The following is a 27,062-nucleotide window of genomic DNA, read 5'->3' as shown; positions in this document are numbered from 1 at the left end:
AAAAACATGTATTGTACTTAAGAACATGATGCTTTACTAAGTAATCCATGTTCAACTGAATTAACATTCCCCCCGCCAATAGATCAATTTAAGACAAAATTAATCAAAGTACATGTACTATTGCTATGGAGGAAAAAATATATATAGTTGGGTCTGAAATGTCTTAAAGATACTAAAAGCAGTCAAGAGTCCTATGGCACCTTATAGACTAACAGATGTTTTGGAGCATGAGCTTTCATGGGTGAATACCCACTTCGTCAGATAGAATCCCATAAAGCTAAAGTCTCCACAATATGCAGTCATCTAAATAGCTGGAAGTATACATGTCTATACTTCCTTTGGGCACAATCATAACTAGGGAGCTGCATACCCACACAGGGTAAAAGGGGATGTAAAGAACATCCTCAATCTGCTGTTGGGTTTACCCATACTGCAGATCATAATGCTGAGTAGAAGCAACCTCCACAAGACTATTATGCTCCTTCTCACACTGGTGGGTGTACAATGAGCGGGTGGACTTGTAGATCAGCACTGGTTCTGCACATCAGAAAGCACAGCTGAGTTTGACTCAAAAACACTCAACCTGGTGTCTGATCTGCTCCTGTGGCTGCACAGTTTCATATTGCTGCTCACGCAGAGCTTGTGAGCAATCTAACCTAATTTTTGTTTCTGCTCAGAAAGACATTATGTCAGTTGGCAAATGATCACAATTGGACACTCCTATATTGGAATAATTCACACTTCTAAAGACTGAATGGCTTCCTGGATTTTTTTAATATTTGGAAGTCAGCTGTAGATTAGTGCTCATATGTGTTCCGCTTGCCTCACAGTTAGTAATCCTGAGAGAAGAATATCACTTATTGGACCAGCTTCTGTTGGTGACAGAGACAAGCTTTCATGCTACAGAGATCTTTAAGTCTGGAAAAGGTATTAGGAGTCAGTGTCACAGCAGAACACAAGATCAAACAGACAGTTTATCATAAGTATTTGGCACATATTCTAAGAGACCATTCAAGGTGAAGTGGCCTATTAACACCCTTATAGTCATAGGACAAAATGGGGGGTTAGTGGGTTACAGATTGTTGCAATAAGCCATAAATCCAGTGTCTTTATTAAAACCATGATTTTTAGTATCTAGCAAAGCTATGAATTTAAGCTTCCAGGATCATCTTTTGAAAGGTACACCATATATTGTGATAGGCATGTGTAGGACTCAGGGATTTTGAGAGGTGTATTGGAGGAGGTGTTGATCTTTGTAGCAATGGAGATATGTCTGCCGGTTTTGCATCTATTGTTCTGGAAGGGTCAAGTTCTGCTTTGAGTTGGTGTGTCCTGGTCTGTGGGAAGCTTGCTTCTGATGATGAGCTTGGACAGGTTGGGAGGGTTGTTTGATGGCCAGAAGAGGGAATTCAGGAAAGATTTCTTATAGGATGGAGTCCCCATCAAGTATTGGTTGTAGTTATTTGATGACACCTTGTATTGGTTCTAGTGTGGGGTAGAAGGTGACAAACCAGGGGTGTGCAATGAGAGGTGGGTTTATTTCTGTACTGAAGCAGGTTCTCTCAGGATATTTGTGTGGCATGTTCCATGACGTGATCTACTTCTCTGGTGGACTGTCCTTGTTTGGCGAAGGCGGTTTTGAGTGTGTTAAGGTGTATATACTGGACTTTCTCCTCAGACCATATTCTGTAGTATCTGAGTGCCTGAGTAGCTATAGATAACAGATTTCTTAGTGTGTTTGGAATGGTTACTGGTTCTATGAAAGTAGGTGTGATGATATCAAACATATGCATGTTATCCAGTACACTAAATACCCCAGCAACAACTATGTGGGTGAAACCAGACAGTCACTACACTCTCCAATGAACTCACACAGGAAAATGATAAGATAAAAACATGATATCACGACGGGGTGAACACTTTTCATAAAGCGATCACTCTATATCTGACCTTTCAGTCCTCATCCTCAAAGGAAACCTGCACAACTTTTAAAAGACGAGCCTGGGAGCTTAAATTAATAACTTTGGTAGATACTAAAAATCATGGTTTTAACCCAGTGACCCCCCTTTTTATCCTATGATTATAGGGGTGTTAACTGGCCACTTCACCTTGAATGCTCTCTTAGAATATGTGCTAAATACTCATGATAAACTGTCTGTTTGATCTTGTATTTTGTTGTGAAACTTCTTGTACCTTTCCCAGATCTGAAGAAGAGCTCTGTGTAGCATGAACGCTTTTTTCCCTCACCAACAGAAGTCAGTCCAATAAAATATATTACCTCACCCACCTTGCATCTTAACTAGACACTTTCAAATAGCATAAGCTTACATTTATAAGGGTGGTCTTAAAAAATTTAGGAAGTATAGAAATGTTTCATTAAAGAAAGTAGTTTACATTTTAAAAGGCATTAAATCGGTTTCTTTTCTAATTTTAATACTCCCCTGTTATGTTGAAAATCCGCATTGAACAGGATTGTGAAGGAATAAGAAAGTTAAATTGACTAAAACCGGAGCTTAGGTAGTGTCAATCAAACTTTACTATGCACGCTGAGTGAAGTACATACACAAAAGATAAAATATAAACTAGTGGTGGTACCAGGGAACAGCTGTTTTGTGCAACAGGCTTCCTTCAGAGGTTAGCAGAAATACTGTCAGAAAAATCAGAGGGAATGATGTAGGTGAGACTAAATACATGCTTAAGTATTTGATGAATTGGGGCCTATATTAATTCAGAATAAAGTTGAAATAATATATATGGCAAATGCTATTTCCTGGGCAGGAAAAATATCCTACTCATTAAAAAAAAATAAATTGTAACAATTCATTGTTAAAAATAAAGAGGGTGTTTTAAAGTCTGTGAAATTTTCCCTTGGACCTCTTGAATCAGATTTCAATGCCCTAATTTTATTCCTGATAATGGGCCAGGATTTTAAAAGATGGCCTCTATTTTGCTCCTGCAGTTATTTCTGGATACAGTTAAATAATCTTAACTTCACTTTCTATTATTTGCTAACTCAGAATTGATGTGCACGGGCCAAAAATGAAAGTCTGGTAAAAACAGAACTGAACATTTTCCTCGTTTGATAAAGATTTATGCAATATTCATTGTGTGAGCAATAAATGAAGAGTCTCAAAAAGTGTCTACATTTTAACTATTCTGTTCTTAATTATAGATCTGAACCTTCTTTCATGAAAGACAGTGTCAAAATTTCCACTGATTTCAATTGTAACTTGTACAGGATCTAGTTTAACTAGTTCTGTCAGATAAGCAGTTTGGAGATGCTTTGTCCATCAAGTAGTGTAGAATGTTTACACCAAAATATCTCCATTAATTCAACAATCTAATTCTGAAAATCCTTATTCATTCAAGTGCTGCACTCTGAACAGAATGGAGGCTGTGAAAAATATACAGACACAAAAACACACACTTGAGAAACTGACTTTATTGTAATATGACTGAAACAGTCATTTACTGCAATTTCTCCTGGTTTTCCTTAACTTTCCTTAATCCAGCGTTTCTCAAACTGGGGTTGGCGCTTGTGTAGGGAAAGCCCCTGACAATCTGGCCAGTTTGTTTACCTGCCTTGTCTGCAAGTCCGGCTGATCGTGGCTCCCACTGGCCGCGGTTCGCCTCTGAAGGCCAATGGGGGCTGCTGGAAGCGGCAGACAGTAAGTCCCCCGGCCCACGCCGCTTCCAGCAGCTCACCATTGGCCTGGAGCAGCGAACCGCGGTCAGTGGGAGCCGCAATCTGCTGGACATGCGGACGGGGCAGGTAAACAAACTGACCTGGCCCGCCAGGGGCTTTCCCTACAAAAGCGGTGGCCCCAGTTTGAGAAACACTGCCTTAACCCCTCTTTCTGCATAGATCTCTTTCAAATCTTGATTTGCCCTGAGCGCCCTTTGGATTACATTGCTGAATGCTCAACAAGTTACCCAGTAAAGGGGAAACTCCACCAGCTATATTAAGGGGTTCAGACATTTCCCCGCACCCTCACTAGTCCTTGCCACTCACTACTCCCTTTTACTGTACAGTTTAGCTTTCCTGCCCCTCCCCAAAACCTACTTTCATACTTCTCAAAGTGGTGCACAGGTCTCCCAAACAGGAGGCATACTGAATAGCACCCCTTACTGATTTGCCTTGGAATTAGACTTTCCATTTTAACTTTACCTTTGAACAAAACACTCAGACTCATAGACTCCACTCAGTTTAATATTGTTTTAAAACAGCTTCTATGATATGAATATCACTACACTCTAGCCAAACCCCATTACCAATAATATGGTCTCATTCTTCCACGGCCTTAGACATATAGTCTTTTTGTCAAATAGTCTCAATGACTTCAATAGGACCAATCACATCAGTAGGTTTTGGGATTGGATCATAGATCCAATTATTTTTAGAAACTGTAAATATGGAAAGATGAGAGTGACTAGACTCTGATCAATCTGGACCAACATCTCTCATCAAATGGAGCAGTTTTTACCATTCCCAGAGGGTTACTTAAATATTTACAACCTCTCCAATATACTTTCTTTGATGTTACTTATCTGTATATGACCATCCTTGTATCATGAACTGTGTACCATATCCAAGTCTTCTTTGTTGTACCACTGTTCATACCATAATAACAATATTATAGATCTATTAAAATATATGCTTACTCTGATGTTAGGTGCACCATGTCTGAAAAAGACCATTTTCATTTTAAACTTTTCTTTAAAAAATATCATTCCTGTTGTAACTGGAGTCAGTGTTTTCTGGGATGAATTTGGTCCACTATCCATTGAAATGTACCAAACACATTAAGAGCTATAAAAGATTAAATGGAAATGGACATTCTCTGAAGAAAAATAAAGCATATGTTTCCAAGCTGAAAGCTCAAACTTGAGAGATACTGATAGTCCTCATTTCTCATTGAATCTCACGATTGGGCTATAAAAACTTAAATGTATTCATACAATAATCCCCTATCCATAGAATCCCCAGGCCATAGAAGAATTAAAAGAGTGAAATCTCCATGAATTCACTAGAACTGTTTGGATGCTTATAAGTTAAGCATGTGTTTAAATAATTAAAGGACTATGGCCCAAAACAATTGCAACTTAAGCCCTTATCTTGCAAACAGTTAAGCAAATACATAACTTCCGTCATCTGAATTGTCTCATTGATTCCTACGAAACTACTCATAAGACTAAAATTATGTAAGTGTGAAAGTATTTACAGGATTGAGTTCTTGATTTGTATTAGTTATTAACTATATAAATCAAAACAGGAAGTGAGGAAAGCCATATTTCATGGCACTGATATTACTCAAAAGGTCAAAGGTTTCATCACTGGGTAAATATTTTTATAAGTTTCAGGCTGCTTGCTGCCCACAGATTTCAATCAGCTTTGTTCTTTCTGGTCACTTTTTGCCAAAAAGGCTAACTCAAGGATTTTTTATTTATTTATTGTTCTTGATTAGCATTTCATTTACATTAAAAAAGCTTAACAGCTATTGTGGTTGCACACAACCACAGGCACTCTTTGAAGCAAAATTTAAAGATAAAAATGGCCTTTTAAAAAATGCCAATTTCAAGGCCAAGGCTATAAGAGAGGAGAATAGAAATTAAGATACAAATCCTCGGGGACACAATATTGTAAAGTGTTGAGCATATATAACTCCAGTAGAAGTTATTGACCTCACAGGAAGTTCTCAGCAGCACAGTGTAGGATCTGGCATAAACAGAGCAGAGACAGGAGGGTTGCTACTGAGTATTTTGCAGCTTCCGTTCAATTCAGTACGAGTTGAGAGAACTGAGCATCTTGCAAGGATGGGAGTGTGAGCGAGGCATTCATCTGAAGGTAAACTGTGAACTGTACCCATTTTGGGATTCTGACAGCATAATAAACGTGCACACTGCACTTACATACGCCTTATTTATAAACTTATACCAAGGCGAGGGTTCCAAAAGTGGACCATTTAGGAGGAAACGAGGTTACTGGATCACAAAAGGACTTCCCTTAATAAACAAGTACAAATGAAGACTCCTAGTTGGGGATACAAGCTGCACTTCTGCTGTTCACTTTCGGTTCTTCCCGTAAATATTTCCAACGCAGCCATGTGCATCCTCGGCCAGCCCTGGCCCCTTCTGTCGCTGCTCTGGCATCGTGCTCCGTGAGGGGCGATTTGGCTAGGCTGCGGCGGTTTCTCCTGCAGCTGGAGCTGCGGAGGGAGGAAGGACACCCCAGGGCAGAGAGCAGCCTGCGGGCAAGGGGCATGGCAGACGTGGAACGGAGTGAGTGAGCGAGCGCGCGCAGACAGGGGGCCAGGCGGGCCGGGGAAGGGGTTTGACGGCCTCCTCCCCCGCAGGGTGGCGAGGGCAGGGCAGCCGGGCGGAGGCAGGGCTGAGATGAGGGGCTGGCAGGGCTGAGCGGGAGGCGGCGGCGGCCGAGCCGTGCGTGTGGCCGAGCCCGCCGGTCCCGTCCCTCTGGCTGCTGGTGGCGGGTGCTGCGGGCTGGCTGCCCCCTTGCGCCCCTCCGAGGCCCGGGGGGAGGAGGAAGGAGGAGGCGGAGGAAGCGGCGGCATCAGGAGCAGGGAGGCGGCGGCGAGGAAGCCTGGTGGAGTCGGAGCCGGGCCCGCAGCGACGGCGGCTCCTTCTCGGTGAGTTCCGCTGCGCGGCCCGGCCGGGGAGCAGCCGCGGCGGTGGTGGGGGGTCGGCTCGGCCCGGCTCCGGTGCCGCCCGCGAGGCTGGGTCGCGGTGCCGGCAGCGGCCTGGAGCGACGGGACGCGGCGGCCTTGGTTGGGTGAGCTCCCCTGGCAGCGGGCACCTCCGCCCCGGCCACTGCGGGCTGCGGCCCGGGCCCCGCTCTGCCTTTGTTAGCTCCGCTCCGCTCCCCGCGGCGCCAGGCCTCGCGGAGAGACCGGGGCCGCGGTGCGGCCTGCGGGGGGAGCGAGCAGCGCCCGGGACTGGGCCGCAGAGATACCCCCGCCCCCAAATCCCAGAGCAGGAAGGGGGCTGGGTCTCTCCGTGACCCCCCCAAAATCCAGGCGCACGAGGGGAACTGGCTCTGAGTTTGACCAAAACAAACAACCCAACCCCACAAAGGCTGGTGCAGGAAGGTGTCTCCTTCTGCCCACCTCCCTCTCCAAATCCCAGTGCTGAGGGCAGCAGGATTTTTCTCCTGTGTAGCCCCCCTTCCCGCTCTCAGAAATACGACGGAGCTGGCAGAGTCGCTCTCCGACCAAGTTCCCTGCAGGCCAGGTGCCCAGTGCTGGTGCTCGTGCTGTGGGCACCCCTTTGGCCTTTGCCTTAGATGCTCAGGAGAAGGTTAAAATCTAAATGTTATTATTGCATTATATAAATCTGATAAATCTTCTCTCACCCAGGAGTAATTAGAGGGCAGAAATAATATGCTGCTGTTTGAGAGAGGAAGAGGAGAGATTTTGAAACAACTCGACCCACCTATGCACCCCAGCCTTTTCACCCCAAACTGTTTCCTCCTCTGCCAGAAACAAACCACTGTGTAGTCTTTGCCTATGGTTAGTTAATTACTTAAAAACAAAACAAAACACCAAAGTTGCCAAAAATCATCAAAGCTGCCAAAGTTGCTGGAGCTTTAAGCTGGGAAGCTCCTAGTTGAGCTCCTGTGATTCCATTATTTTTGGTTTCAAAATTAAATTGGGCTTCCATGATTCTGGGACGCAAACACTGGTGCAGAGCAGATCACACTCTGTCTGGGTGAGGGGGATGGGAGCTGTAAACACTTCACTTCCATCTGGCAAAGTGTCACCACCAGACTTCCAGTTATCAGTCTGCATCTTTTCCGCTAACCTGCCTCAAAACCTCTTTTCTAGCTGTCAAATATGTTTCCACCAGTGTTGCCCCAAATCACATACATATCCTCCCAGTAAAGATGTGCCATCTACCATGCCTCCCTGCTTCTTAGGGAGTTATAGCCCAGAAATAGTTGTACAGCACTATGTGTTCTGGAGAGTTGAAGCGTGGTACACCTCTATCCCGATATACCATGGCCCGATATAGCACGAATTTGGATATAACGCAGTAAAGCAGTGCTCCGGCGAGGTGGGGGAGGGGCGCTGCGCACTCTGGCGGATCAAAGCAAGTTCGATATAACGCGGTTTCACCTATAACACGGTAAGATTTTTTTGGCTCCCAAGGGCAGCGTTATATCGGGGTAGAGGTGTATTACTGTTGGTTCATATTAATAAGCATGTCTTTAGATTGTATAGATCATGTGGAAGCTTCATAGGAGTCATGAAATAATTTGTTTTGCTTGGCTAGAAGTCTTAAATTTTTCTGGAAGATTGTTGGAGAATAAGTACAAGTAGTCATTAATTTTTTAATAGATCTTTTTTAGTAAAGCAATTACACAAGAAAATATACATTTATATTTGATAAACTGAAAGCAAATTATGAGTTAAAGCAAAAGATATCTGCTTTAGCTTTCATAATTCTTTTATAAAATGTTTAGTTTCTCTTAAGCAATTCACTAATGAGGTTCTTTGTTTCTTATTACATATTTCATAATAAAATTGTGGAAGTGTGGTTACAGCTCTGTAGTCAAAATTGAGTTGTTTTCCCTTAAAGCATGTATTCAACCTCTTTAAGAAATGCAGTTAAACCATCTCCATAAAATGATTTCTGCGAATTAAACTAAGATTTATTTTAGAGTTCAAATTAAGTGAGCCATTGAAGAAGTTTAGCACTTAGGGTATGTTTACACTTAAAATGTTACAGTGACACTGCTGTAATGCTTCAGTGTAGACCAGTGATCTTCAGCCTGTGGCCCATAGGCTGCTTGCGGCCCAATCAGCACATAGTTGCAGCCCATGTGACATCCTCAAAGCTATACAGATAGTATTGGATGAGGCCCACATAACACATTGTGGGCTGCATATGCAGCCCGCAATGGTAAATAGATTGAGAACCACTGGTGTAGATAGAAGAACAGGAGTACTTGTGGCACCTTAGCGACTTACAAATTTATTTCAGCATAAGCTTTCGTGGGCTACAGCTCATTGGTGTAGATACTCTCTATAGTGATGGGAAGGGTTCTCCTTTCATTGTAGTTAATCCACTTCCCCAAAAGGCAGCAGCTCAGTTAGTGGAAGAATTCTTCCGTCGACCTAGCTCTGTCTACACTGGGAGTTAGGACAGCATAGCTACGTTCCTCAGGGGATGTGGATTTTTCACACCCTTGAGAGTCATAGCTATGCTGATATAAGTTCCGAGTGTAGATCAACCCTTAGCAGAATATACACTCTTCAGATTTTCCATATAGTTAATAATTTACATTTTGTGTAAAGGCTACATTTAAAGAAATTAACTTGCAAATATATCTTAAGTTATTATTTCTAATTGTTATGATTATAGACAGTGCCAGACCGACAGCTGAGGTCACTCAACCAATCTTCCTTCCTCTGTAACTAATTTGCATGCTACAGTTGTGCTTGTGCAATGAGACAGTGGCATAAAAGAGATTGAACTTATGTTAAGAATTACTATAGATAGATTACTTGGTCCCAACTGTTACTGCTCCTTTAAATTTCTATGGTTATGCTAACTTTCACATCAGTATTTGAAAGACTTTTCATGGCACTGCTGTGTTGATTCTCTGGGGGCAGCACTGCTGGGGAAACTGAGGTAGAAGTGCAGAGACATTCCTGTTTATAGCCACTGCCATTCTCCTCTCTCCTTCTCTCCTCAAAGTGCTGCTTTCAGGTGTCTGGGTGTAAGGGGAGGTGTGCAGAGGAGGAGAGTGGTGGGATGAAAGTGAAGGGTGGAGACTCACTCAGTCCGTGTGCAGATGTCTATATATGCAGATGTGTTTTTCAGCTCCTCTGATGGGGCTGTCTTGCTGCATGATGGTCCTGAGGCAGCAGTGCCAGAGGGAGCAGTTCAAGCACACCTCAAACCACATGGTAGGGGAGAGAATCTACAAATCAGTTTAATATAGTCCAGGGCCACAAACACTAAATTGCATTGATCATCATTGTATGGTTGTGGCATGATGATTACAGGGCAGAGTTGGGATTATTTTGTGGGTCTTAACAGTACATATCCATACAACAACATGTTTGGGTTTCTTTTAAGTTTAACCAGAACTTTGAATTTTCTGGATTTGTATTGTTTGTTTGAAGAAATTGAGATATTCCTGTAATATTTCTCACTGTTAAATTACTGATAGGTAATCTCAATTGATTTCCGTGTGTGTGTGTGTGTGTGTGTGTGTGTGCGTGCGCGCGTGCGCGATTATATGGCAAACACCAGAAGACATATTTGAGTTGTTACTCACCAAGGGCTGCAGTTTGAGTAACAAAGCTCAACAAATTTATAGTAGCATCAGGAAAGATCACTAAAAGGAAGCTTGTATTTATATTGGAATATTCATTAACCATGTTTAAATAATGCAGCTTTATGCCATTCAAAAACATATACATCCAATTTAACTGCATGTAGAAACTAGGGTCTAGGATCAGTACTTGGTCCTGCTAGTGAAGGCAGGGAACTGGACTCAATGACCTTTCAAGGTCCCATTCAGTTCTAGGAGATAGGTATATCTCCAATTATTATTATTATTATTAATCTCTGGTTTCATATTCTGTCTCACAGTAATTGGAATGTTTGAATTGAAACTCTTAACTAAGTAAATTGGACAAGTGATGAGATTTTTTAAGAAGTACATTAAAATTTTTAACAGCTTAATCATAGACTATCAGGGTTGGAAGGGACATCAGGAGGTCATCTAGTCCAACCCCCTGCTCAAAGCAGGGCCAATCCTCAGATCCCTAAATGGCCTCCTCAAGGATTGAACACACAACTCTGGGTTTAGCAGGCCAATGCTCAAACCACTAAACTATCCCTCCCCATTTAATTTTGATAAAAATGTCCAAAATCAGTATGATCTCATTTTCCCGTGGTTTTGGTTTTCTTAAAGGAAGCATAAAATGTCACAGACAACCTAATTTATTCAGTTAACAAAATAAACTTATCTCACCTACTTCGTTTCCCTGGCATTTTGGTGTTTTTACAGTCACACTTTAAAAAAGTCTCTCTTCTCTGTTGCTGTGTGTGAAAGACCCACAAAAAGTGAAAACTGCCTATACACAAAGTGTTATCAAATATGGAAAGTAAAGAAAGGGGAGAAAATAGCAAAATATTTCTCTAATACCATGTCTTAACTTTTAACAAGGTAGAAAAAATGTGGAGATTTAAGTGTTTTTGATGCTATCTCTGTATGCTTCTGTATCTTACACCCTGATCTTGCTATTGGATCCATTCAGTCAAACCCTTATAATTCAGAGTGTGATTGAAATCAGAGATGTCTTCCTGTGAGTATAGGGATCCATCTTCACATATCCAAGCATGAGATTAGGGCCATAATTTTGAAAATGCATAGAACACATACTAAGTGCAGTATATTTTTAAGATATCGCTTTCTGCAAAGTTGGTGGATGTCAGATTCCATCTTTAAATTCTATTAGATCAGCTTGCTAATACCTTTGAAGTATAGGATTATATTTTACTAGATAGTCTCTAGTGGTTTGTCCAGTTGTAAGTGACTAGATTAATTCCACTATTTTATTTGAGTGATTATTTCACAGTTTAATAGAGCTTACTGCTGGAACCATCTTCCTGATATTTAAACTATGTATTCCTGGGTTTAATTTTATCCCAATACTCTTAGTTATCTCTTTGCTTGCTTTTTCAGGTATTTGCTAAAAGTTCATTCCTACCAACTTGTTTTCTGCTCCTGTTTTTGTAATCTTTACTTTATTCATAAATCAGTCCCCTCAGTCTTTTTCTTCCACCTTTTAGTTGCTTGTCTTGCTGTAACCTCCAGTCTGTCAATATTTTTCTGGTTTTGAGGTGTATAGATACACTCTACCTTGGATGTGGATTCACCAATGCTGGAAAAAGAGGACAATCTGTGTAATAATACTAAAGTATTAATAATATAAAGATGTATCATGAGACATCACATTATGCACAGTCTGGTCTAGTAATTTAATTCTGAGAACTAGGCTTAAATTCTGGAAAATAAAAAAGGGACAGATTATGCCTTTTGATCGAGTGCCTATTTGTCACTGTCGTAATACAGAGGACAGAACTATGCTGCAAGGGACCCCAGGGAGAATTACTTCTGTGCAGACACAACCTATGCTGTCATTCTTGTAAGCCCTGCAGTAGAGGCCATAGCACAGAGTAATATGGGTGATTCTGGGCTGTGGGATTAGCCATCAAGAGATTACTGTGAATTAGAATAGCCCCTGGTATCACTAATGTATACCCAGTGCCATTTAAAGCTACCTTTTCCCCATTACCTCTCCCTGATCTGCTGCACATTCTGTATTGTGCCTTCAGGAGACTCAGTACAGTATGTAATCCAAAATATTACTTTATTCTGGTAATATTAAATCCTTCTTTTTCTATGTCAAATGTTCTGAAGAATTTTTACAAAATTGCCTATAATCCAGTGAATTCCAGGAGCTGTATTTTTCACAATTCTGTTGTTATGGAATTGTTCATTACACTTAGATGGAAATACCTTGTTTCATGGAGGGGTGGAAATCCCTAGAGCAGCTAAGTGTTAGAAAGGCTGTGTGGTTATACACCATTCCAAAAGATTACAAGTGTATACAACTCCATGCAGTTTAAACCCAGGATTCTAGCTTTTCTGGGTTGATTTAGGACTGTGTTAGCATTACTTGTGAACTTGTTTGACTACATCATATATTGCTATTCAGGCATTCGGGGTGAAGGTGAGGCAGAAGCAGGGTTTACAATCCTGAGCTATAAAAGTAGGGAGGGGAGACTTGCTTTTAAGTAACTTGATTCAATCAACGTCATTTTAAAATATTCCTCCACTGCTAGTTGCTGCTGATTTGCTATTTGCCTGTCATTACAGATGCTGAGGTAGACATGACACAGCAATATTGTTTGCCTTTGTACATTTAATCCTCCTACATACCATTATTTTTGCTCAAAAAAAAAAAAGTGACTGTAAGCAATTCTCTAGTGCTGCTTCTGCTGTGAAGAGGGACCCAGTGACTGCTGCTGAACAGACTGAGAGTTCGTGCAGCAGCTGGTTCTGTCTTTGGGAATGAAGAGAATTCCTCTGCTCACATCAGGATAAGGGGAGGAAAGAACTTCTGGAAATTTCTGGGGAGGGCATTGCTCATTGCTAGCCATCGTGTTTTAGATTAGATCAGGCGTCGGCAGCCTTTCAGAAGTGATGTGCGGAGTCTTCATTTATTCAGTCTGATTTAAGTTTTTGTGTGCCAGTAATACATTTTAACGTTTTTAGAAGATCTCTTCCTATAAGTCTATAATATATAGCTAAACTATTGTTGGATGTAAAGTAAAAAAGCTTCTTAAACATTTTTAAAACCTTAATTTAAAATTACTTCAAAATGCAGAGCCCCCGGACTGGTCGCCAGGACCCGGGCAGTCTGAGTGCCACTGAAAATGAGCTCATGTTCCGCCTTTGGCACGCGTACCATAGGTTGCCTACCCCTGGATTAGAGCATTCTTCCTTCCAGTCATGTTGTCCTTTATTAGGCGATAGAATTACACTGGTGGTGTGGTGGAAACCAACAAAATCAAACAGACTAACAGTTGCAAACCTGGCTGCCTGCAATTAGGCTCCTAAATTCAAGTTTAAGCACCTAAATAAAAGTCATCCCTGCTACAAAGCTGCTGAGCACCTGCAATTCTAGGTGACTTCAACAGGATTCATTAGTGCCCTGCACCTGTACAAATTCCTGCTGGTTCTTAACCATTCACCACCATTTTCTGACCCTTTACCCAAGCCAAATGGGTAAAAGATGTAAGGGCAAGAATGTAAGCCACATCTTATGTAAGGCCAGGTTTAGACTACAAAGTTTGGTTGGCATAACTATGTCAGTCATCAGTGTGGGGAAAAAAAACAACATTCCTCCAGTTGACATGGCTATGCTGGCTAAAACGCCAGTGTAGACACAATTATGCCAATAGAAGTGTACTTCTCTCAGCATAAATAATGTCATTTGGGGAGGTGTATTACTATACCTATAGAAAAACTCCTGTTGGCATACGCTGCATCTGCACTGGAGGCTCTGCTAGTATAGCTATATGGGCAAATCATTTGTTATGTAAAGTCTAAAAAGTTGTTCCTAAGTGGCTTTCACATTTTTATTACAGAGTGAGCCTGCAAATAAAATTAGATTTTTAGTTATTTGTTTTGTAAGGATTTTTGATCCATTTAACAGATACAATATTTAACTTTCTCTGAAGGAATATAAAAACAATCCTGAAATGTCCAAGTATCACCCAGTTTGGGATGCACAGTGAACCCATTTGTTGGCTGTAACACACTCCCCTCTGAATATTGCTTCCATAATAACTTTATACAGTTTATGTATTTTGATTTAACTTCCTTCATTTCTGTAATATGTTAAATGTAATGGTCAGACATTTTTAGAAAACTTCAGGTTTATTACTGTGTTTATGTTCTTGTCACAGTGATGGTTATTTATTGTGACCTGCAATAAAGTAATTTTGGATGAGATCCACTTTGCCTTTGACATTGCAGGTGTGAGTAATAGATATTTCAGTATGTTTTCTACATGTTGTTACAAAAATATAAACATTGGAAAATGACAGTGTCACTGGAAACTAATACTAATATTGGTATGAAAACCATGTATATATGTAATACTTTTTCCTGCCCGCTAACACAATACATAGTAAAAAGCTTTATTTCCATTGTTTAAGTCACATGATGCTGCAAGAAGCTCATCAGTCAGAAGGCTTGTATAGGGATTAGATGCTCACATTTTAGGGTGATTTTTTTTTTGAGGGAGGAGGGCAGAGTGGCAGTGACAGCATACGGTATCTAGATTAACTGATTGATTTTATGACTCAGAATGCATCCAAAGTGCTTACCTTTGTTACCACTAGCTGATGATCTGATTCTTTAAAATTATACATTGTTTGCTGTTTCGGCCCACAAAGCTGCTGCTAGTGATACTCCAAACAGACTTGTACTTTTTGCAACTTGTACTTTTTAATTTTTCTCTAATTGATTTATTTTTAATTACTTCAAGTGATTTTCATGTTTAATGTTGTATGTGAATAATAGAAGTTTGTAGGAGTGTGTTGAGTAGGTTACTTTCCATGCTCTAAAGCACAGTCCTTGAGTAGGATCAAAACGCACCCTCTTTCTGGTTACTCTGAAGATCCTTGTGGCAGGACAGTCCAGCTCTGAAGCCTGCTTTCTTGTTTTATTCCCACTAACTGGAGAGCCTTCCCTCCAGGCTTGATATTGTTGGCAATTGATCTGGAGTAGGGCTGTATCTCCAAGACACACATTAGCTAATTCTTTCCTTGGCCGAGTGTGGTTTTTTATCTGTCCTAGCAAGACTTTACAATCTCTTTCATTATTAGAAATCTGCCTTTTACATACTTTACAGTCGTTTAAAAGTAGTCTGTCAAATTAGGAGAGGTGGCATGAATGGATATGATGAACAAGGAAAGTGTAACATTAGGTCAAGTGGATTTGAGGTACAGCAAGAGTATGAATAGTTGTCAAGACGGACACTGGGGAATGAGAGTTTTTTTTTAAATTGTACTCCAAAAATAATATGAGATTTGCCTATCCGAGAATATCTCTCTCCCCATGCCACACTGCCTTAGCTGTGGTCAGTGGGAGTAGCTGAGCTGGTGTCCCTTAGGTGTAAAAGCTCCTGGCAGGGCATGCTGGCTTTGGAACTGAGTACTCAGTTTCCCTTCTGTTCCAAAATAGCCTGAATCTGTTGACCTTTAGCAACAAGGAGTCTGGTGGCACCTTAAAGACTAACAGATTTATTTGGGCATAAGGTTTCGTGGGTGAAACGCCACTTCTTCAGATGCACCCTGGAAGGCCTCCCCCCTTGCTGGATTTTGTGGGAGAGCTTAAATCTTGTGATTGTGAGTAGTTGTAATTGTGCTAATCTAATAAAGGCCTTAAAATACTTGATTGTTTTCTTATTTCTGGGACGTTGTTGGCTGAGGGATGACGGCAGGAGTCTTCTTTATTTTATATTTGTATATTTTTAAACATAACTTAAAAACGGCCATACTGGGACGGACCATCTAGCCCAGCATCCTGTCTCCCAACAGTGGCCAATGCCAGGTGCCCCAGAGGGAATGAACAGAACAGGTAATCATCAAGTGATCCATCCCCTGCTGCTCATTCTCAGCTTCTGGCAAACAGAGGCTAGGGACACCATCCCTGTCCATCTTGGCTAATAGCCATTGGTGAACCTATCCTTCATGAATTTATCTAGTTATTTTTTGAACTCTGTTATAGCGTTGGCCTTCACAACATCTTCTGGCAAGGAGTTTCACAGGTTGACAGTGTGTTGTCAATACTTGCTTTTGTTTTAAACCTGCTGTCTATTAATTTCATTTGGTGGCCCCCAGTTCTTGTGTTATGAGAAGGAGTAAATAACAACACTTCCTTATTTACTTTCTCCGTACCAGTCATGATTTTATAGCCCTCTATCATATTCCCTCTTAGTTGTCTCTTTTCCAAGCTGAAAAGCCCAGTCTTATTAATCTCTCCTCATATGGCAGCCGTTCTGTACCCCAATCATTTTTGTTTCACTTTTCTGAATCTTTTCCAATTCCAATCTATCTTTCTTGAGATGGGGCAATCACATCTGCACACAGTATTGAAGATTTGGGCATACCAGGCATTTATATAGAGGCAATATGATAATTTCTGTCTTCTTATCTATCCCTTTTTTAATGATTACCAACATTCTGTTTGCTTTTTTGACTGCGGCTGCATATTGAGTGGATGTTTTCAGAGAACTATCCGCAATGACTCCAAGATCTCTTTCTCGAGTGGCAAATAGCTAATTTAGACCCCATTTTATATGTATAATTGGTATTATGTTTTCCAATATGTGTTACTTTGAATTTATCAACATAGAATTTCATCCTCCATTTCGTTGCCCATTCTCCTAGTTTTGTGAGATCCCTTTGTAACTCTTGCCATTCTGTTTTGGACTTAACTATCTTGAGTAATTTTGTATCATTCTCAGACTTGGCCGCCTCACTATTTACCCCTTTTTCCAGATCATTTATGATTATGTTGAACAGCTCTGATCCCAGTACAGATTCCTAGGGGACACTGCTATGTACCTGACTCCATTCTGAAAACTGACCATTTATACCTATCCTTTGTTTCCTGTCTTTTAATCAGTTACTGATTGAGTTGGGGACTTCCTAGTGTATTTAAAGAATCTCTTCTTCTTGCCTTTTATGTCCTTTGGTATGTTTAATTAATTTTGTGCCTTTTCCTTTCTAATTTTGTCCCTACATGCTTGCACTATTCTTTTATATTCCTTCTTAGCAATTCATCCATGTTTCCACTTTTGCAGATCCCTTTTTGATTTTCAGGTCATTAAAGAGCTCCTGATGGAGCCTTATTTGCCTCTTATTATGCTTCTTATCTTTCCTTTGTGTAAGCAGGGGAATGGTCCTGCTGTTGTGGGGAACTTTCTTGGCTTATACACTACCCCAGTGAAGTGGGCTAGTGAAAGGATCTGAGTCCTCGCTCCCACTTCCTTTGCCCAGGGGCCTGCTTGACCTTGGAGGCTCCCCTTCCACTCTCCAGTGTGGCAGAGTCCTTGTAACACCAACAAGGCTGGGCCCAGGATTCCTGGGGGCTTGACCCCCAACCATGTTGTGGTCACTTACGGCGGAGGGTAGGGTGGTCCCCACTCTGGGGTGCTTTCTCTGCACTGGATGCTTCCCTGACCCACTGATCATTACATACAGTTCAAACAATACAATTTATTAAACAGCAATCAATTTTAAAAAACATAAGGCAAAAATGGGAAGGATTAAAGGAAAACACATAACCCCACTCAGTGGCACGGGGACATCACAAACAGCAGCCTCTGGAATGTAAGGTAACCTCAGTCTGTTCCTCACGAGTCCCAGGCCTCTTTCTCAGGCCCTGGCTGTGCTGCAGGGATGCTGCAGGTTGGATACTTGCTCTGGCCATGGCCACACACACTCAGGTTCTAAGTGTCAGGACTCTTCTTCCCAGCGTTGGCTCCGCTCCGTCCGGGTTACGATCCCCCTCCAAGTCTGGCCTGCAATGCATCTTGGCTGGGGGCATCTCCCTGCACTGGGCCCATGACCCAGGGTCTTGCTTTCCACAGCTGCTCACCGCACTCGGCTCTGGACTGCTCCAGCTCCACTTTGCCTCAGCTCCAGCTCCACCACTTTATCTCAGCATGACTGCTGCTATGCCTCCAGCTCCCTGGGCTGGTTCTCTGGCCCCTCTGGGGCCATGTCTACATCTAAAATTTTGCAGCGCTGGTTGTTACAGCTGTATTAGTACAGCTGTATAGGGCCAGCGCTGCAGAGTGGCCACACTTACAGCAACCAGCGCTGCAAGTGGTGTTAGATGTGGCCACACTGCAGCGCTGTTGGGCGGCTTCAAGGGGGGTTCGGGGAACGCGAGAGCAAACCGAGAAAGGAGACCAGCTTCGCCGCGGTTTGCTCTCGCGTTCCCCGAACCACCCTGCAAACCGCAGGGAAGGAGACCTGCTTGCTCGGGGGTTCGGGGAACGAGAGAGCAAACCGGGAAAGGAGACCAGCTTCGCCGCGGTTTGCTCTCGCGTTCCCCGAACCACCCTGCAAACCGCAGGGAAGGAGACCTGCTTGCTCGGGGTTCGGGGAACGCGAGAGCAAACCGGGAAAGGAGACCAGCTTGATTACCAGAGGCTTCCTCAGGTATGCTGGGATACCTGCTTATTCCACGGAGGTCAAGAAAAGCGCTGGTAAGTGTCTATACTTGATTACCAGCGCTGGATCACCAGCGCTGGATCCTCTACACCCGAGACAAAACGGGAGTACGGCCAGTGCTGCAAACAGGGAGTTGCAGCGCTGGTGGTGCCCTGCAGATGTGTACACCTCCTAAGTTGCAGCGCTGTAACTCCCTCACCAGCGCTGCAACTTTCTGATGTAGACAAGCCCTGGCTCTGGTTGCTGCAGCTCTCCTCCCAGCACAGATCTGCTCTGTGCGCTGCTTTTGTGACTATGCTCCCAGCGCTGACCTGCTTCCTGGGGTGCTTTTCTGGCCCCAGCACAGCTCTGCTCCCCCACTCAGCTTGGGACCTTGCTTTCTCCTTAGCTTGGCCCCACTGTCTCTAACCTAGGCAATTCCAGCTCACACGGAGGACTCCTGACTCCCTAATTAGCCTGCCCACCCTGTCAGTCAGGCTGACCTGGAGCATTGGCCTCTTCCCCATGGTTCCTCGGGACTGTCAGTCTCAGGGTCCTGATTTCCATTGACCCTTCCCCTTCCTTTTGGTACTGGGAGATAGCCCACCAAAACACCCCCACTGAGTTTTAGTAATCCCCTTATATTTGCATAAGGGTAGTTTGCACTTGTGCTTTTAATATTGTCTCCTTAATAAACTGCCAGCTCTTCTGTACTTCTGTTTCCCTTAGATTTACTTCCAATGGGACCTCGCCTATCGGTTCTCTGAATTTATTAGTCTGCTTTTCTTGAAGTCCATTGTCATTATTCTGCTGCTCTCCTTCCTTTCTTTAGAATAATGAAATTTATCATGTCAGGATCACTTTCATTCAAATTGCCTTCATATTAGCAACCAGTTACACCCTGTTGGTCACAATCACATCACAAATGGCTGTCTCCCTTGTTACTTTCTCCACTTTCTGAAACAAAGAGTTGTCCTCAATATAGTCTAAAAACTTACTGGAAATTTTATGTTTTGCTATATTACTTTTCCAGTAGTTGTCCTCTGTAGTTTTAAGTCCCCTTTTACTATCCGGTCTTGTGTTATGACTGTTACTGTTGTTTGTTCTAGAAATGCCACATCCAACCCCTCTTCCTGATTTGGTGGTCTATAGTAGACTCCTGCCATGATGTCATTCCTGTTTTCCCCCCCTTTTATCTTTACCCAGAGACTTTCAGCTGGTCTGTCTCTTACCTCCCTGTGAACCTCAAAGCTGTAAAATGCTACAGCTCCTCCCTTTCCTCCCCATCTGTCCTTCCTGAACAAGGTATACTCCTTTATACCAATATTTCAATCATGAGATTTGTCCCACCAAGTCTTTACTTTTCGAAGGTGGTGCTGCTCTTTTTTAAGAATGATGGGAAATGGAAAAAAATCTGAGACAGTTTTTGCTTCAAGCTGTCAAGTTCCATTGGCTTCTGCAGCAGAGCTTGTAGACTCCTTGCTCTGCAACTATTTGACTTGCAAAGTTGTAAGCTCATTACTCTGAAGCTTATCATCTTTTTAGATTTGTGCATATCTTATACTGCAAATTTCTTCAACCAGTTAATGCTTAATATCCAATCCTCCAAATAAGGACTACAGAACTATGTAATCATGTAAACAGCACTAGGACTACACATTTTATATATAGTTATTCATATCTAAGGTTCCAGTCCTGCAAAGATTTATGCATATGCCCAACTTTATACCCTGTTAGCAGTCCCGTGGGACTGTTAAGTACATGCAGAAATGTTTACAGGATCAAGGCCTTGGGGCCAAAATCCTGCTTCCATTGAGTTCAATGCAGGTAGAATTGCTAGGGCCGTTAACTAGTTGTGTATATGTATGTAGTACATCTGTCCAAGTGCATGTTTTAGGCTTAAAAAGACTGGTAATTAGAGAAAATATTTCTTTGTGATAATTGTATCTACTGTTACGAGCAACATGAAATAATTCTTTAATTTTAAGAAATTAGGGAGAAGAATATTCTCTTTTCAGTTTTGTTTACTCTATACAGTAACTCCTTGTTTAACGTTGTAGTTATGCTCATGAAAAATTCTCCTTTAAGCGAAATAATGTTTAACAAATCCAGTTTCCCCACAAGAATTAATGTAAATAAGGGGAGTTAGGTTCCAGGGAATTTTTTTTCGCCGGACAAAAGACTATATACTCTCTCTCTATATATATATATATTGGGCAAACATTTTGGCCTAAGGGCTACATCGGGGTAGCAAAACTGTATGGAGGAGCGGGTGGGGAAGGCTGTGCCTCTCCAAACAGCCTGGCCCCCTTCCACTTCCCATCCCCTGACTGCCCCCCTCAGAACCCTTGACCCATCCAACCCACTCCCCCTCGCTCCTTGTCCCCTGACCGCCCCCTCCTGGGACTCCCCGACCCTAACCACTGTCCCAGGACTCCACTCCCCCCCCTTCTCCCCTGACTGCGCCAACCTCCATCCATACCCCTGACAGGTTCTCCGGGACTCCCACGCTTATCCAATCCCCCTCCCACCCCCAGTTCCCTGACCACCCCCAGAACCTCTGCCCCATCCAGCCCCCTCGCTCTCTGTCCCCTGACTGCCCCCCGGGGCTCCCTGCCCCTTATCCAACCCCCTGGCTCAGCCCCCTTACCATGCCACTGCTCAGCCAGAGCCAGACACGCTGCCATGCTGCCCTCCAGGAGCATGCAGCCCCGCTATCCAGAGCGCTGCTTGCGGCGGTGTAGCTGCAGGGGAGGGGGGGCAGTAGGGGATGGGCCGGGGGGTTAGCTTCCCTGGTCAGGAGCTCAAGGGCCACCCTCTGATGTACATGCTATGTACACACAGTATAAATTTTAAACAATTTAATACCTACCCAGTAATGTTGATTGTGAAGCTTGGTTTAGGTTGTGGAGTCAGAGGGTGGAAGAGAGTGGGATATTTCCCAGGGAATGCCTTACTGTTAAATCAGTGGTTCTCAAAGCCGGTCCATCACTTGTTCAGAGAGAGCACCTGGCGGGCCGGGCCGGTTTGTTTACCTGCTGCATCCACAAGTTCAGTCGATCGCAGCTTCCACTGGCTGCGGTTCACCGCTCCAGGCCAATGGGGGCTGCAGGAAGCGGCGTGGGCTGAGGGATGTGATGGCCTTTGAGAACCACTGTGTTAAATGATGAACTAGCACTTGGCTGAGCCCTCAAGGGTTAGCACGTTGTTAATGTAGCCTCACACTCTATAAGGCAGCAGAAATGCAGGGAGAAAGACACAGACACACACTGTATGTTTCCAGCATGAAACAAGATTAACTGGGACGATGTTAAGACACACTTAACATCGTCCCAGTTAACCTTGTTTCATGCTGGAAACATACAGTGTGTGTCTCTGTCTCTCCCTCTCCCTCTTCCTCTCCCCATCTCTCTCTCACACACACAGTGAAAATGACTATACCCAACATACTGTCAAATACAGTAACTCCTCACTTAACAGCGTCCCAGTTAACCTTGTTTCATGCTGGAAACAACACACACGATGTTAAGTGAGAAGTTACTGTATTTGACAGTATGTTGGGTATAGTCATTTTCACCGTGTGTGTGTGTGTGAGGAAGGGAGAGGGAGAGACAGAGACATACACTGTATGTGTGAGCGAGAGATGTGCATTGCCCCTTTAAGTACGCTGACCCCACTCTAAGTACACTGCCTTTTTAAGTAGATCAGCAAGTTGTGACAGCAGCTGCTGCTAGCCAGCTCTCTCCATCCTGAGCGCTATCGTGTGGCGCCCTGCTTTGTGGAGATGGAGTACAGGAGCTGGGGGAGGGGAACACCCTAACATTAGCACCCCTCTTCCACCTCCCTTCTCCCTCCTGGTACAGCAAACAAGAGGCTCCCGGGAGCAGCTCCAAGGCAGAGGGCAGGATTAGCACATGGCAGTGAGCAGATAGCCTGCTGGGCTGCTGCTGCACAGGGTACTTAGGGGAGCTGATGGGGGGCTGCTGGTCCATCCTGGTTCCAAGTCTCCACCAGCTAGCTCCAACGGGCTGCTTTTTCTGCAGGTGGCTGCCAAACTACATTATAAAGGAGCTTTGCACAAGGTTTTAAATGAGCATGTTCAACGTTGTTTCCAGCATGAAACAAGGTTAACTGGGACGATGTTAAGTGAGGAGTTATTGTATTTGACAATATGTTGGGTATAGTCATTTTCACTGTTTCCCCGGATAGTCAGATACTGATCCTTCAACCTGTTCTACATAGATAGACCCTAGCGATGCCTTCATTTCCACTTTTGTTTCTGTGGATCTCAAACAAAGCCGTATAAGGGAGATAAATGTGTAAAGGGATGGGATAATGTGAATTGATAGGGAGAAACTTGGGGTGCAAGTGTCTGACATTACTTTTAACTCCTTTTATAAAACTGAATAGATTTCAAGTTGACCATGTCCTATCATACTTTTCTGCTGTGTTTTCTATCTAAGTAAAACCACTAATCCTCACTAACAACTCCTGGGGGCATTCTGTATCTCTGTGCATGTGCAGAATTTATGTCCTGTACAGATTTCTTTGCTTCCTCACAGAAAAATGATTTTCTGATGGGAAAGGAAAGGGAAGTCACGAGCAATCATGTGACCCTCCCCAGCAATATGTTTCAGGTGCCCAGGGCAGTCGGCAGGGAGGTAAATCACTGTGGGGCAGGGGACGGGACTGGGGAAGACCCGGCTGGTGGTTCCTATCGTGCGCCAGGTTCAGATGCCAGTCCCGTCTGGGCTCGGGAGGACGGGACTTCCTCTTCTGCACAGCAACCAGGGCCATGTTAGACCGACCCCCAGATTTCTCCTCTGGCTTGTAGGAAGCTCTGCAAACTCTCTTCTCCCCCCCCCTGCCTTCATGGTTCCTGCAACTATCGCTCCTCAGCTGTAGGGGGAGGGATTACTGTACAAGGAGCTACTCCCCCATCTGCCCAACCCCCATGCATCCAGACCCCCCTCATAACCAGACCCTCCCGCCAAGCCTCACACCTAGAACCCCATCTGATGAGCCCCACTCCTCCTGCAACTGGACCACCTCAATGAGCCTCCCGCACCCCACCCTACCAAGCCCCAACCAGCTGCACCTGGATCCCCACCCCACTGAGCCCCACTCCTCCAGCATCTAGACCCCCTGCTGAGTCCAACACAAAGACCTCCCTGTCGAGCTCTATCCCCCCACACCTAGACTCCCCGCTTGCTGAGCCCCAACCACCTTCACCTGGACTCCCTGCAGAGTCCCTTTACTGTTGCGCCCAGAACTCCCCAACAAGCCCCTGTGCATCTAGATCTCCCCCTGTACCTGGATCCCCCACTGAGCCACCTACATCCAGATTGCCCCGCACAGAATCCTCTCAACCCACACCTGGAACCCTCCAGACTTGGATCCTGCCTTGCTGAGTTGGTGCACCTGGCACTGAGGGGCAGGGCTCTGGGGTGTTTCTAGGGCATGCCCTGTCATTGTGCTGTGTCAGGGTTGGATGTAGCCTCATTACTGAGTCTGTGCCTTGGGGGTGAGAAGGAGCTTCACAGTGATCTCCCTCCTCCGTGCAGCCAGAGGCCTGTGCTCCCCAGTGCCATGCTTGAGCCTCCACATTTGACAAATAAAATTTGCGCAATTGTGAGCAGAATTTTTAATTTTTTGGTGCAGAATGTCCTCAGGAGTAACTACAGTTTCATCTCTCATACTTAACCTTTCAATATAGTCTTAAAAAAAGAAAAATTCTCTTCCCTTCCCCTGTCCCACACACACTTCTCCAAAATTCAAAGAGCTGAAAGAACTTTGCTCAAACTTTGCTTCTTTCTCTATCAGGCAGAGACCAGGCATGGAAAATGTAAGTGCCAGAAATGTGTTTTGTAGCCTTGTTCTGCATCCTAGAGTTGCCAAAGTACTTAATCCTACAATAAACTACACAGGCACAGTAGTTGTCCTGTATGGAACTCATTGCAGGATCAAGGCCCTGAGTACATCAGTTTTGGTTCTCTTGTATACCTTGCTGTATTGAGACCGTAGTACATGCATAACTTTAAGCATGTGAGTAGTCCAAGTTGAAGTCACTTGAGTCTCTCAGGCAGGGGTCCTGGAGGAAGGCTTTTTCAGACAACCTTAATTCTGGTATTTCCCAACTTTTGAGTTCTTGACTTTGCAACCTGAATGTTTTTTTAATGTAGTTTGTTTGCAATTTGTATAGGTATTACACAATGTAGATAAAGAAAGTAAACTGATTTTTACTCAGTATGTTGATGTTTTGAATAGTAAATGTGAAGCAAGGGTTTTACAGGTCAGCAAGAAGTTCATAGTCATGTATTTTTGCTTTGAATAGTTAATAATAATTTTTTAATTAAGGCGATGCACTGAAAATTTCAAAATAAGATCCCATAATGTTAAGATTACTTTAACAGTAATCATTTTAGGAATAAAATTCTCTAAAAAACTGCAAGTCAGGTTGATATAAAATGATGTACGTTTCTAATGTTGTGGGTAATTTATATGAAGTTTTATGTAATGAATGAGAATAAAGTATCTTCCCACATTTTGTCCCCATACCGCCCCTTTCTAAATTAGCTACATTTAAAAAAAAATTGCTTGTTATGTTATGGAACTCCATAAACTATCATGATCTCAAAGACTGTAGCTACAAATCAACTCCTTTTTTGACATTATATAGCAGTTTGAGAAGCAAGTGTTGTAAAGTTACACAACTTCAGCTACGTAAATAACATAGCTGAAGTCAACTTACTTAGATCTACTTACCACGGGGTACACACTGTGTTATGTTGCAGGAGACGCTTTCCCGTCGACTCCCCTTGCTCTTCTCGTTCAGGTGGCATATAGGAGTCGACGGAAGAGCGATCTGTGGTCGATTTAGCGGGTCTTCACTAGACCCGCTAAATTGACCACCAATACATCTATCGCCGTGCATCGATCCTCTGGTAAGTGTAGACAAGCCCTTAGTGTTTCTACTCTTTTAGTGTTTTCAGTTAACCTAGAGACAGTAGGAGGTACCAGCTAGTTTCACAAAAATACAAAGTTGTTAAACTATCTGAATCCTTAAGTAGGTGTGGTTCTCTATCCAACTTTATAACTTTTCTTAACCTTTGCCTTACTTTAAGATGACAAATATTTTTAGATAATGGTAGGCAACGGGTTTTCTTGCCATCCTTTTGGTCATTTTGTGGAAAAATCCCCAGATTGGATCTCCTTTTTATTGCTCTCTACAAATCTGAGGAATGTTACCTTTCAGCTTCTACTTCCTCTGCTTCTAAAATTCTTTGTGTGTGTGTGTGTGTGTGTGTTTGTGTGTTTTATACAGATGGGTATGTAAGATCTTCTACTTTTCTTTTTTTATCAAGGCAACGTGCTTGTTGTGCTCATAAAGGCATAAGGAAATCCACATAATTTTCATTTACTTATTGAAGGGGTCAATTAAATATTGAAGTTAATCAGCAGGAACTGAGGCAGTCTGGTAGGTAGATAGGTATGTGTGTACAAGATCTCTGCAGCAGTAGTAGATTGGGGTTCAATTCATGCTTCAAGAAAGTATGATAGGAGAAAATAAGCTCTAATTAAAATAAAGTACAAATCCTCTGATTATAGAATCTGAATGTAATCTACGCACTGGGGAAACTAACTTGTACATATATATTTTTTTCTTTTCCTGTTTAACTCATTCTGACTCTAGTTGCCCTCACGTATCAGTTTGCAAACTTGTTTCAGACTCTTGGACAGTGACACACATGTGCAACATAAGTATGAGTGTTTGCATGGTCTGTATAGCTACTACCTAAATGGAATGGATCATTTCTTGTTGTAACTTCATTCTGTATTCTTTACTTTGGTTATTTTAGTAGATAACAGGTATCAAAGCTTTTGAGTAGTGCATGAAGAAAAACATAATTTCTCCTCTGTATTGATTTTGTTGGGATACTGCTACAAAGACCATATTTTTTCTGACATTTTGAAAATAATGTGTTTCTCTATGCAGAACCTGTGAATTCAGTCCCTGTTGCTACTGATCCTTGACTGCATGTGGAGCTCTGTTAACTTCATTGGGCCCCTGCATGCTCACTGAAGTTCAGCTATGTGGATGCAGCTCTAGGTTCACAGTTCATTCCATTAAGAGTTGATCTTGTAAATATTTAGAATGTGAGTAACTTTACTTCTGTGAACAATCTCATTGATTTGTCTGGACCATTAACCATAATTATCAAGACTGAATGCCAGGGGCGGCTCCAGGCACCAGCATGCCAAGCGTGTGCCTGGGGCGGCACGCCACAGGG

General features: G+C 43.1%; 1 protein-coding gene across 7 annotated transcripts in view; it reads left to right on the top strand.

The window, feature by feature from the left end:
• The first annotated feature begins 5,371 nt into the window (after window positions 1–5,371).
• The window catches only part of SOCS6 (suppressor of cytokine signaling 6), a 42,859-nt gene continuing 21,168 nt past the window's right edge, over window positions 5,372–27,062 (top strand). The window contains exons 1-2 of one of the 7 annotated variants that reach the window (XM_030552662.1): window positions 5,372–5,845; window positions 26,768–26,928. The gene's annotated coding sequence lies outside the window, so the exon portion shown is untranslated. Of the gene's footprint in view, window positions 6,280–6,444; window positions 6,645–7,370; window positions 7,524–9,530; window positions 9,927–26,235; window positions 26,253–26,767; window positions 26,929–27,062 lie in introns of those variants that run through there. The other 6 variants (XM_030552658.1, XM_030552660.1, XM_030552659.1 and 3 more) reach the window with 6 other exon arrangements.

The sequence above is a fragment of the Gopherus evgoodei genome, chromosome 2 (assembly GCF_007399415.2).
Source record: "Gopherus evgoodei ecotype Sinaloan lineage chromosome 2, rGopEvg1_v1.p, whole genome shotgun sequence".
NCBI classification, from domain to species: Eukaryota; Metazoa; Chordata; order Testudines; family Testudinidae; genus Gopherus; species Gopherus evgoodei.
This window is presented reverse-complemented; position numbering and strand designations above follow the sequence as displayed.